The sequence below is a fragment of the Coenobita brevimanus genome, chromosome 94 (genome assembly GCF_032717465.1).
Source record: "Coenobita brevimanus isolate Jiangsu-jjx chromosome 94, ASM3271746v2, whole genome shotgun sequence".
Classification (NCBI taxonomy): domain Eukaryota; kingdom Metazoa; phylum Arthropoda; class Malacostraca; order Decapoda; family Coenobitidae; genus Coenobita; species Coenobita brevimanus.
The window spans coordinates 2,165,736-2,178,194 of NC_137047.1; positions in this window are offsets into that span (position 1 = coordinate 2,165,736).

A 12,459-nucleotide genomic window follows, 5' to 3' on the forward strand; every position below is an offset into this window, starting at 1 on the left:
ACACAACCACATCCAGAAAAACACAACCTATACTCTCTCTCTCTTTTTACTCTAACTTGGTCTAAAAATGCCCTGTGCTCTCTCTCATGGATGCTGTATTGTAAGAATACAGTATATAAGCACTAAAATATGATGCTGGTTTTGAAGAACAGCTATGGAAAGCATGTAATAAGAACTTACATTACAAAGAGTACTTACAACCTATTCTCATCCTATACCCAACACTATTTTTCAGAAGGATACATATTTTTTCCTACCCCCTTAAAACGGCCCCCATTCCAAAGGAACTGTGCTGTGAAAAGCATATGGAATTTCACAGTACAGGTCACTGGCTCCGACCATCTGCAATACCGGTGGCCTAAGTGCAGTCCAGTAGCCCAAGTGCAGTCCGCCAAGTGGCTGTGGCCGTCATCCACTTTTTTTCTTTCTTTTTAAACTTTATTTCTACTATTTCAGACGGTACATAGCTACTACCTAGATATACAACAGAAACCTTCAAAAACCATCACCAGACACCCACCCTTCAGACTCAACCATACCCAGAGAAACACAACTCTAACTTGGTCTAAAAATGGCTTATGCTCTCTCATGAATGCTGAGTTGTAAGAATACAGTAAACAGGCATTAAAATATGATGCCTGTCACAATGAAAAGCTATGGAGTGAATGCAGGTCTAATGTTTTGTTTCTGCCAGTGGGACACGTTAAAAAAAAAATACCAAAACATGAAAATTTGTGCCAAGTTAGAGTGAAATGAGTATACCCAGACTTCAACACAATCATCATCTTTCTCTACTTCAATGCCAACACAATACACAACTCACACACAATGCACTATGCCCACAGTGTAATGCTTCCTGCCACACCACACCACACTCACATTTACCACAGTGTAAGGCCTCCCCCCTCACCACAACACACTACTACAAACACTCACCACATGTACCACAGTGTAGGCCTCCTCCCACACACCACACCACACTACCACAACAGACAATCCTTCAACATATACCTTTGGGGCTGCCAGGGTTTCTGTAGTCAGTCAAGTGGGATTACAAGCCAAGATTTACTAATACATAGCAAATATTCTTCAAAACAGCATAATTTTGATATAATAGGTTTATCATCCACTGACAAAGGAATTCAATTTATCATGAGAATTAATTTGCTGGAAGGGAAGGTTATGACGGCCAATACAGGTGATAGGAGGGTCAGAGGCATGTAATGATTTTAGCACTACAACAACAGGGTCTCTCTATCTCTCATGACAGAAATATTTGAGGTGGGAGCAAAGAACAAAGAATAAACAAGCATTAAGGGGGCCAACTATCAGTACCATGCCTAGTGAAGTGGACTAATCATCATCATCATCATCATCTTCGTAACCAATTATTTTTCAATCATCGTAACCATTTTTTTTTTCTTTTTCAAGCAGTCACTCCTAACCTGTTTATTTATTTTTTTTACACATGGATAAAATGCATAGGGCCCATAAAGCAAAGAGGAAACCCAAGAGAGAGTGAAACTAACTGCAAGCCCAATGAAATGGCTCATACACTCATTCACTTACCATTCAAATCCTAGTATCTTACACACACACACACACAAAACCATGGGGACATCACACATCCTTGCTCTCTCTAATCATAAACCACGACAACCCAACCCAACAGACATCAACACCATCACAAACACCCAAACGATACACAGACCAAGAAAACGCAACAATGAAGGAGAAATATCAACAGCATAGCCTAAGAATCAGCATAACGATAGTAATTCTAAAAACGTATCAACCATTGGCTGTGATGTTGGAGACCTTGCAACTTTATACAACATCGTCTGCCATCATCCAATCCTATGTCACCCCATAAGGAGCGTAGGAAGCCAGGGCTAGGCATACTGCACAAAATTATCTGCTCAACACATAATACTGCTGATTTCTGAGATGCCCTGGGTTGAAAGACGATAGAGACCTGACAGGCAAATTGGTTCTTGCTCATGCTTAGGAAAATATGGCAAATGACTGTGTGATAGGAAGAGATATATCAAAATAGTTTAGTCTATGGGCACCCTAGGATCTCTCCCTACCTATCTATCAATCTATCTATAGCCTGACGCCCTAATCCATATAGTTATAAAATTTCAAACACGTGGCACATTTTCCACCATACCGATAAGAGTATAACATATTCCAATTCAACATATAACTATAGTCAGTTTATTTCCATCTGACAAAACAAGGCAACTTTTATCACTTCAGTACTAAATCATTAATGTATAAAATTCAGTATGCCTTAGTGATGGGGTACGGATGAGTCTCCTTGGTTACTAGTCAAATTAACTCTCCAGTCTGACTACACTTGGCCATAAAGCTAACGGTTATGAATCTCTGTCAGGTGAAGCAAACTGACTATAGAATAAATCAACAGAAATAAAGACACCAAAAAAACACTCCCACATCAATATATAAAACATAGTCAGCCACAGGAAAAAAAATATAAAAAACATAAACCGTATTAACGATAAATGTTCGTATATATGCAGGGAAAAATCTCGTTAATCTCTCACCTAAATGAAGGGAATCAACTGCTATGTTTAATGAGGGGAATAAACTCAGAATGATTGTTATTCTTGGATATAAATGAAGGGAAACGACTCAAGTTGCTCATCAACCTTTGACATAAATGGTCGTTAACTAAGGATGCTTGTTAGTTTTAAAATCTCAGTGCTATTTAGGACAATACATTTTTCTTTTTAATGCAGAGAAGCAGAAACTGAAGAGTGCAAGAAATAATACACAAAAGAGAGCCAAATGCAAGATATCTTACATCTGAAATTCCTGCACACATTGCATTTACAAGACTGGAGGTCACAGGCAGAGGGAAATAGAGATTGAGAAAAATAAATTCAAGTTGACCTGTTGCCAATTACAATCAACCAAAGAAGGACAAGAGTACATATTTTTTTCAGCATAATTTTTTCCTGTGGCTGACTGTGCAGTACATCACAATGACATGGTAATAATAATAATGCAAATATAACAAGAAAATGGGCATAACAATTGGCGTACAAATACAATAGCCAACATCAACAGTTCAGGAGGGATAATATATACAAAACACCCATTTTTATTGTTGGGTAAACAAGCACTATGGCTTTTTTGCAGAGTCCTTTTATTTGCCACAGTTATTTACGATCTTTTGGGCTGATAATACCTGCTGTTGTGGTGGTCCCTGGCTCATTTTAATTACTAAGAATCAGAGTCAATGCTGGAGAAACTAAATACTCGAATTTAATCAAAGAAAAGAGGCAATAGGAGCTCCAAAATTCTTACAACCAAGATTATCCTCTAATATTCTTCAGACGTGTGTGTGCATCTTTCAGGAGTTTACTCTGGAAAATGACATGCATATATCCTTAGCAAAGTTTCATAGCTCATTTAGCCACATCTCATTCAAGAAGGTAGATGATCAGCACACACAGATAAGCTACAACCAACTGACACTGTTTTACTTAGGCAGCAAATACTGTACTGGCAAAAATGCTGAAATTGATGCTATGTTGGTTCAGAGAAGTGGTTTGATTACAGCACTACTACACAGGCATATCCAAACACCTGCCACTGTCCTACTTAGCCAGGAATACAGGACCACAGCAACAGCAGCCCACAATTTACTAAACCAAAATACAGGGCTGCCCATATATATCTGGTGTTGTCGGCTCAGTCTGCGGGTATGGGGGAAGCACGTATTTTGACAACTTAATTATGCTCCGTTTAACTGGGTATTAAATTACCATCATTCCTTTGTAAATGCTAGTTGAAACATGACTAATATGGTGCTAGTCATGAAGAAGTGCTATGGAAAGGATGTTGGGCCACAGTGCTATCTTATTCTGCCAGTGACGTGAGGGAAATAAATCTGCATAAGGACAAAAATCTTGTCTCTTTGTGTCATGTTTGTGTCATACCTTGTGCCATGCTTTTGTGTGTCATGTCTGTGTGTGTCGTGTTTCTGCATGTCATGTCTCAGTGGCTGTTCAATTTGTATATGGATGAAGCTATAAGAGAGGTAATAGGAAGGAATGTGAATATATTGGTATCTAGTGAGGGAGGGTAAGATGTGGAAACTTCCTGAGCTGTTGCTTGCTGATGATACTGTATTGTGATGAATGTGAACTGCAAGGCTTGGTGCATGAGTCTGAGGATGTAAGAAACAGAATCCTAAAGAGAATATACGTATGGGTAAAGTTATGGTCTTGAGGGAAATCACAGCATACAGAGTGAGACTGGATGGTGAGGAAATAGATAATGAAGGTGCATCCAAGTACTTTAGAGTGATGAGTGAGGATGGAAGGATGTGCTTGAATGGGTACAGCAGGGTAGAAAGGTTGCTGGATCACTGAAAGCTGTGATAAGACGTTGAGAAATGAGGCTTAGATCCTGTTGGAAGGGCACAAGAGTGAGAGCAGTGGAAATGACCTGAGGAATGTGTGGAGTTTTATGGACAGACAGATATACAAATGAGGAAGTGGAAAAGTGCTGTGGTGCTATTAGGAGAAATACTTTGAGATAGTTTGGCCATGTAGAGGATGGGGAATGAGAGAATGACTAGAAGGTATGTGTATGATGTGAAGAGGAGGAGAGACCATGGCAGAGACGGAAGACTGGAGTGGAGAGATACAAGGGAGGGAGGTGTGAGTTGGAGAGAGGGCAGTCAAATAGCAGATAACAGAATGACATGGAGTTAATTTGTTTGTGGCCTCCCCTTATGCGATTGAGATGTCTGGCAATAGATAAAAGTCAGTGGAGGGTAAAAATCTCTTCTTACCAAAATGAGTGAACTTTAAGCAATTACTGAAGAAAATGCAAGAGGAGATATTAAATTACTTGATAAAAAATGCAACCAATGGCTGCAAACAAGCAATCACTATCAAGTAAGAAAGGGTTATGGGAAACAGAAAATGATGCAGGGTAGTGATGGTAAAGCCGACTGAGCCTCCACCATATCAATCATCAAATAATCAAAATCAATATAATAATCATCATTCATTATTATTAAAATCATCACTGCAATCGTCATCATCATCATCCCAGCCTCTTCTTCCCACCTAAGGATGGGGTAAGGTATGGTTCAAAATGCAACAACAAAACACATGGGATCAGACATGTTATATATGAACCACCCTGTATTTTTTAGCATCTGTGGCACATAACCAGGACTTAACTGCATCTGTTTGTGATGTACAGGCATGTGCAAAAGTATGCCAACAATACTCTGCCAGCACTAACTTGTATTTCATATTTACCACTCTTCCCCAAATGACTAGAGGGTAACATTCCTTCTGTTGCCTGTTTTCCTGATGCCTGGAACAGACACCTTCATATGGCAATGATCAGATATTGAATGTCAGATTAAAATAACAGCCTTCAGTTCCTTTACTATCCCCATACAGGAGAATGGTGGACTAGGAAAGAATAGTAACGTTGATGTGCAGTCCTTACCACATAAAATATTTCAAACAACACCTTCCATTCCTACAGCTGGCAGAGAAGTGTCTACATACTTTGCTCATGCTCAGGACAGGATTTATGCAAAACATTTCATAGCCAATGGTTGTGTACGGCTGGCCAGTTGTCTATAACCTTAGTCGCTTTACTCGAATCTGGCGAAGATGTCTTCTTTCAGAGCTGACGGCAGCAGGTAAAGAAACTGGTTGTTTGATACGATTACTAATCAAAGTGGACATCTCGTGACTATCATGAGTGACAAGCCAAGTGGCTTCTGGCTACCCAGGATATAAGTTACTACACTTGGTGGTAATATACAACTAGACAGTCACGTGGTGGTGTAAAGAGTTACAGCGCTCCAGCTGGATGTGGCAATATCCGGTATTAAATTAGTCAGTAGCTAGTCCCAGGTCTCTTCACAAAATGGGGAAACAAAAAATTGGTGAATGACTGGGTGGCTGTGAATGTGAGGTCCAGCATCTGATAGATGTGAACAAAGTGTGCAACGTCTGGCTTGCAATATCCACTTAAGAACGTATGCCCAATCCTTGAGGCATTGCCTAGGCCGTAAAAAATAAACAAAAAAACTGGCCATCAAACACAACCCCCTCATAGAGCATTCCGCCCCCTTACTGTACGGCCACAACGTGGTTATTGCAAGCAAGGCCTGAGTGCATGTTTACCTATATAATCATCCACCTGTGTGCCACTTATCCTTCCAACATATGCAATGATGGACTCCTTCTCACTGTCCGACAGCCCCCATTACCCACGTCAAAACGGATATATATCATGGCACACAATGGTGGGTTGTGTGTGCTGTAAAAGTATTGACCCAACCCCCCAGGCATCCCCAATCCCCCAAAACCCCACTAGTAGCAAAGGGACTTGGGGCCACGCTACACGACAGTATTATTGCAACTAATTCGGTGCCCAATTTTTAAAGCTTATTTTTACGAAGCAGACTTTTCGTTCATTTACTGCCGGCGTAAAACTTTAATCTCCTTGGTCTGACATGGCGCATATTTTTACATCCGTACTTAGCGTTCTAACTTCCAGCATAAAACTTTAATAATTTATACATTACTCTGCTGCCTTATGTATTATGGTAGTTATTCCCACACCATACTTGTTACTAATCTTACTCAACCTTGTAGCATGCTTTTATAAGTATGTCCAATTTCCATCTGACGTTAAGAATACAGTAATCGCTTTTCCTGCCACACACGCTTTCATGGAACAATAAGGTTAACTGTATACAAAGGGGAATCAACAGGGTCGCGGTTTGTAAACAATGAGCATACAACTAGACAGTCACGTGGTGGTGTAAGGAGTTACAGCGCTCCAGCTGGACGTGGCACTATACAGTATTACATCAGTCAGTAGCTAGTCCCAGGTCTCTTGCAAAACAGGGGAAACAAAACATTGGTGAATGACTGGGTGGCTGTGAATGTGAGGTCCAGCATCTGATAGATGTGAACAAAGTGTGCAACGTCTGGCTTGCAATATCCACTTAAGAACGTATGCCCAATCCTTGAGGCATTGCCTAGGCCGTAAAAAATAAACAAAAAAACTGGCCATCAAACACAACCCCCTCATAGAGCATTCCGCCCCCTTACTGTACGGCCACAACGTGGTTATTGCAAGCAAGGCCTGAGTGCATGTTTACCTATATAATCATCCACCTGTGTGCCACTTATCCTTCCAACATATGCAATGATGGACTCCTTCTCACTGTCCGACAGCCCCCATTACCCACGTCAAAACGGATATATATCATGGCACACAATGGTGGGTTGTGTGTGCTGTAAAAGTATTGACCCAACCCCCCAGGCATCCCCAATCCCCCAAAACCCCACTAGTAGCAAAGGGACTTGGGGCCACGCTACACGACAGTATTATGGCAACTAATTCGGTGCACAATTTTTAAAGTTTATCTTTATGATGCAGACTTTTTGTTCATTTACTGCCGGTGCAAAACTTTAATCTCCTCAGTCTGACTTGGCGCTAATTCTTTTAAAACGCATACCGGTACTTAGCGTTCCAACTTCCACGCAGGGGAATCGACGGGCCGAGGTTCGTAAACAATGAGTAACGCCAGAACTGCAGGGTCGATTGGTGTGGGTGATTTAAACGGACAACATAGCGACAATATACACAAGTATCAAACAACTGGCCATAAAAAAATCTGTCCACTGTGCATCAATTACAATACAAACATCAACATAATAATCAAGCAATAATCATATGCATAATTCACTTGGGTGTCTTCTAGGTGGCTCAGGAGGCTTGCTAAGAAATCACGTTAGGAAATCACCCCAGCCACAAAGAAGACAAGCCACTTTGACTGAACTAACACCAGACACTGTTCAACTGAGAGAAACACTACTAGTAGTCAAAGGCATCAAAAATAACATGAGGAACCTTTCCATCACAAAATTCTTGCAGTATACCGGGTATCTACCTAGCTAACACTTACTGCAATATATCTACTATCTATGTGTATCTGTGTAGTGTTTACCTATCTGTGTACTTTATCTATCAGCTTGAAATATTGCTGAGCTGAGGCAACACCTTAGCAAGGAGACATGCTAATCATGAAGTGCAGGGGAAAGGTTTCAAAACTATCTGCTACTGGTAAACCTAGGATTTACTTACTGTACTCTTGTTACTCTACCCAGGCATAAAATAAGCATCTTAGCAATAGTTTATCAAGCAGAATGCTAGTCATGAAGAAGTGCAGTGGGATGGATGTAGACATGTAGTACTGTGTTATTCTACCACAGAGATATATGAAAAAAGCAGGTGAATGGACAAATCCCAGGCCACGTTACGGTGCAAGAAGTATGATAATTGAGCATAGACGAATATAAATAAGTTAAAAATCCATCCAATCAGCCATCATCCAATCCCACGTCGCCCCACAGAGGAGCGTAGGAACCCGGGGCTAGGCAAGTTGGTCCTGACATTTAAGATGAAAATAAGTTAAAAATAAAGCTCATTATTATCCTTAGACCCCTAATGCATCACTCTCAGTTGAATAAAACCATCTGGTGTTAGTTGGAATAAAGACAGTTGCTCTCCCACTTACGAACAAGAGCTAAGAAGAATTGCTGTTGAGATTAAACACTTATCGGCTTGAGATTTCATTCGGCTGTGTGGTTGCCAGCCTGATAGTGCCAGGGATTGACTCCTGGCACTGCATCATCCTAGCTTATCATCAATCATCGTCGTCGTTGATTGGCCAGTAAAATCAGCACCTAGACTAAGTTAACTGGCCTTCTATATCCTAGTGGTGGAATGATCTAGTTATGGAGCCTAGCACTAACTATTCTATCATCAATCATCGTCGTCGTCATCAATAGGCAAGTAAAATCAGTACCTACAGTAGACTAAGTTAATTGGTCTTGTATACCCTAGTGGTGGAATGATCTAGTTATGCAGCCCAGCACTGCCACTGATCATAATTAAAATCATCATTAGGCATTATCATCATCATTCCTGACTCCTCTTCCCACCCAACGATGGGGTCAGGAGTTCTCTATTAAAATATCGTAAGTAGGGGAGCAACTGTTATACTCTGTCCATCTCAACTTGGCTTAAAAGTGATCTGGAAAGGATGCAGAGCCACAGTATTGCTAGCCTTGTCTTACTCTGCTTCTGGCCGATGAAATTAGGCTGCCAAGGACAAAACTCTCCGCCAAGTCAAGGTGGACCAACCAAAAATTTTCTAACTCACATTTCAGATGGGTGGTTGTAGCTGTAGTTGTAGTAGAAGGAACTGAGATGTAGAAAGGTTTTCAGGATCAACGGCGCTGGGAACCTCTATATCTATCAGAGGTATTTCCCGAGTTTTGAGGCCACTGAGTATTTTTCAACATTCACCACACAATCTTGTATCACCCTATGAGCAGCGAAGGAGCCCAGGGCTGGGCAAGTTGGTCCCGACATTCAAGATGAGAGTGACCAGCCACACTCATCCCCGAGTGGCATTACGTTATTGATAAACCCCAACCACCCTTGGGTATAGACATTGCACGATGAGAAAAATTGAGCCAGCACCGCCGGCTCCAGCAGGCAGCACCACCAGGATCAACTCCAGCAGGCAGCACCACCAGGATCAACTCCAGCACGGCAGCACCACCAGGATCAACGCCAGCACAGCAGCACCACCAGGATCAATGCCAGCACGGCAGCACCACCAGGATCAACGCCAGCACGGCAGCACCACCAGGATCAACGCCAGCACGGCAGCACCAACTCAGCAATCGCAGGAACAGCAGCCTGAGTAACACAGACGGACCCTGAAAATAAGGCAAGGTTTTAGGAGATAATCTCAAGTGTGTTCAAACTTAATCCTTTTGTCTGTGGAGGAGTTCAATATGGATCTTAATTAACCCCTAGTGTATTGGTGCTGGATGGGGGAGGAGGGCTGCCTGACTACATTTACACTTCTCAATGCCACACCTATCCCGCAAGAGGAGAATGATGGACTACAGAAGGGTAACTCAGCCTGCAGTCCACTGGGATAATGTTCTGCTGTGCCTGGGGTTGAACTACTACTAGTACACAAGACCTAAGATGAACAAATCCATTTTACATCATCTGTCTGGCTCAATTCCTTGGTTATAGTCCCTCAAGTACTTCCTTATTCCCAGCAGAACAAGACAATCCTATGGCTCTGCATTATTTACCGAACTCTTCATGACTGGCTTTATTCCTGTGTTAATCTTTTGTTACAACTCAGCACTGAATAAGGACAGATGGCAGTTTAAACAGATAGATAGTGGGAAACTGGGTAGTAGATAGATTCCTTCACAATGATGGCCGTCTCCTAATATAAATGAAAGAGTCTGGTGGTAGCAAGTATATTATGACAAGAGCAGAAGGCCCCATACTACAGGTCCCTTTGGCAAAATTCAAAAAATTCACAATAGGACGCTTACCTGAGAGTGGAGGCAGATGGTTGGTATTACCGTGATTGGGCAGCTGGTTGGTATTAATTTGGCAGCTGGTTGTGGCTTTCTTCTCCCCTTTCTCCGTCTCTGTTGGCAGTTTCCACAGCTGGGTCAATTAACACACCTGAAAAAATAGTACACATTAGTCCCTTCCTTCCAAACCTTGATTAACAAAAGTATCTGGTTAGCAGCAAGAACAATATAACCTGGGAACAGTAAGGTTTAATTACATGGCAGTAAGAATTTGCGAAGTCTGTAGTAATAATAATAATAAATAACAATAATAGTAATAATAACAGTAATAATAATAATTATTTCATTTTTAAAGGCTCCAACATGCTTGCATGAGTCAGCCTTGGTCGCCTAATGGCGGCTCTCCATGCTGCACGATCTATTGCAGCCTCCCTGTTCAGTCCCTTAACCCTGAGGTCACACTTAATGACCTCGTCCCATGTCTTTCTCGGTCTACCCCTCATAACCCCACCCCCAATATTAACATTTCTCACCATCCTCACCCAATTATCATCCCCCATCCTCTCCACATGCCCAAACCATCTCAATTTACCTCTGCTCATCACAACACCAATACATTCCAGTCCCATCCTACCTCTCAACTCTTTCATCGTAAACCCAGCCCCCCCAGGCCTTGCACGCAGGGACGCACTACACATCCACCTAATCATTGCCATTTCTGTACGTCTAAGCCTGCGAATATCCTCCTCCTTTACTGCTCAGGTCTCACTACCATACAGCATGACACTCCTAACACATGCTGCATACAAAGACCTCTTAGCACATAGGAAGAGTCCTCTCAATGTCATGAGAGGCAAGAGCTCCCTGAACTTCTTCCAACCACTTCTCACCCCAGCCACAGAGCTAGCTCCAGCCCCACCTCCAACACACAACATGTTTCCCAAATAACAAAACTCTTCCACACATTCAAGAGATTCACCAGCAAGCTCAATCCCTTCACGCCTGTCAATCTCCATCTGCTCTCCCCGACACGCCGTACACATAAAATCAGCAGTATCTCACAGTATACCTCTGACAGCACTACATCTCTTGCACGCCCATTTGTCACAAACACCGCACAAGATGGAATTACTTCCCATGCCCTCATGGCAAACTGCACATGGCCACTCTCCCTCGTCTTTGACAGTACCACCACCAACCCTAGATATCATCACTTTTGTTTTATCTGCAGTTACCCTTAAGCCCTTGTGCCCCAAACCTTCCCTCCACTTCCTAAATCTTTCCTCCGCTTCCCTTTCATTCTCTGCAATCAACACCAAATCATCAGCATGCAACATCTCCCACGGGAATCCGCTTTTGAAGTCATGTGAGAGGGCTTCAAGTACCATGATAAACAACATAGGACTCAAAACTGACCCCTGATGCACACCAACGTTCACGGAAAACTCATCACTCAAATCTCCATTCACTCTTACCTGGGTGCTACCTGGGTGCGAGCACCCACATACATAGCCATAACCACCCTAACCAGCCACTCCTCCTAGTCAAGCCTTCTCATTGCCCACTTCACCACCTCTCTAGGGACTCTGTCAAAGGCCTTTTCCAAATCAACAAAAACAAAATACAGATCCCTTTTCTTACCAATATATTTTTCCTGAAGCTGTTAACAATGAATATGGCATCAGTGGTCCCCCTACCTGGCATAAACCCAAAATGCATCTCATCAACATTCACTCTCTCTCTAATCATACCTTCTAAGACTCTCTCCATTACCTTCATTATCTGATCTAAAAGCTTTATACCTCTATAATTTCCTATTTCCAGGTCATCACCCTTCCCTTTATACACATTTACAATTACACTCTTCAGCCAATCATCTGGGACAACACCATCCATCCATCATCCAATCCTACATTGCCCCATGAGGAGCGTAGGAGCCCGGGGCTAGGCAGTTGGTCTCGACATTTAAGATGAGAGTGACCAGCCTCATCCCTGAGTGGCATTCACTCATAAATAA